This window comes from Cicer arietinum, chromosome 5, assembly GCF_000331145.2.
Source record: "Cicer arietinum cultivar CDC Frontier isolate Library 1 chromosome 5, Cicar.CDCFrontier_v2.0, whole genome shotgun sequence".
Taxonomy (NCBI): Eukaryota; Viridiplantae; Streptophyta; class Magnoliopsida; order Fabales; family Fabaceae; genus Cicer; species Cicer arietinum.
Genome location: NC_021164.2, coordinates 31,999,925 through 32,001,067, shown reverse-complemented (window position 1 = coordinate 32,001,067; position 1,143 = coordinate 31,999,925).

Sequence of the window (1,143 nt, the reverse complement as noted above, 5' to 3'; positions counted from 1 at the left end):
CCTAAATACTTTTGGGCTGATGCAATAAACATAGCTTCTCATGTGATGAATAGAGTTCTCATTAGGCCTATCCTTAGAAAAACACCCTATGAACTATACAAAGGTAGAAAACCAAATATTGCCTATTTTAGAGTATTTGGATGCAAGAGCTTTGTATTGAATAGTGGAAAAGAGCATCTAGGGAAATTTGACTCTAAGGAAGATGAGGGAATTTTTCTGGGATATTCCCAATCTAGTAAGGCCTATAGGATCTACAATAGAAGAACCAAAACTATAGAGGAATATGTTCATGTAAAATTTGATGAAATGTTTACCAAAAACTTGAACAGTACCCCTCTTATAATTAATGATTCTCTTGATGAATGTGTAGAATCAGATCCAAAAGAACCAAATGAAATAGTGCCTCCAACTGACATTGAGTACATAGAACCTATTAGGGAAGATGACTTACCTAAGGAATGAAGGTTCAACAAAAACCATCCTATTGACAACATTATAGGAGAAATTTCTAAAGGGGTTGCTACTAGAAAATCCATTAGACAATTCTGTAACTTTACAGTCTTTGTTTCTCAAGTAGAACCTAAGAATATAAAGGAAGCTCTCTTGGACAATGATTGGATAATTTCCATGCAAGAAGAGCTTAATCAATTTGAGAGAAACAAAGTATGGATCTTAGTTCCTAAACCAGAAGACAAACATGTTATTGGAACTAGATGGGTGTTTAGGAATAAGATGGATGAGAATGGAGTAATAACAAGAAATAAGGCTAGACTAGTTGCTAAAGGCTACAACCAGGAGGAAGGTATTGATTATGATGAGACTTATGCTCCTGTAGCCAGATTAGAAGCAATTAGGATTCTGCTTGCTTATGCTTGTATCATGGATTTTAAATTGTATCAAATGGATGTAAAGAGTGCTTTTCTAAATGGAGATATCCAAGGGGAGGTTTATGTTAGTCAAACTCCAGGATTTGAGGATCCTGCTTTTCCAAACCATGTTTATAAACTAACAAAAGCTCTCTATGGATTCAAACAAGCTCCAAGAGCTTGGTATGAAAAGCTCAACAATTTCCTCATATAGCAAAATTTTTTAAGAGGAAATGTTGATAAAACACTCTTTATAAAGAAAAAGGGAAAAGACATT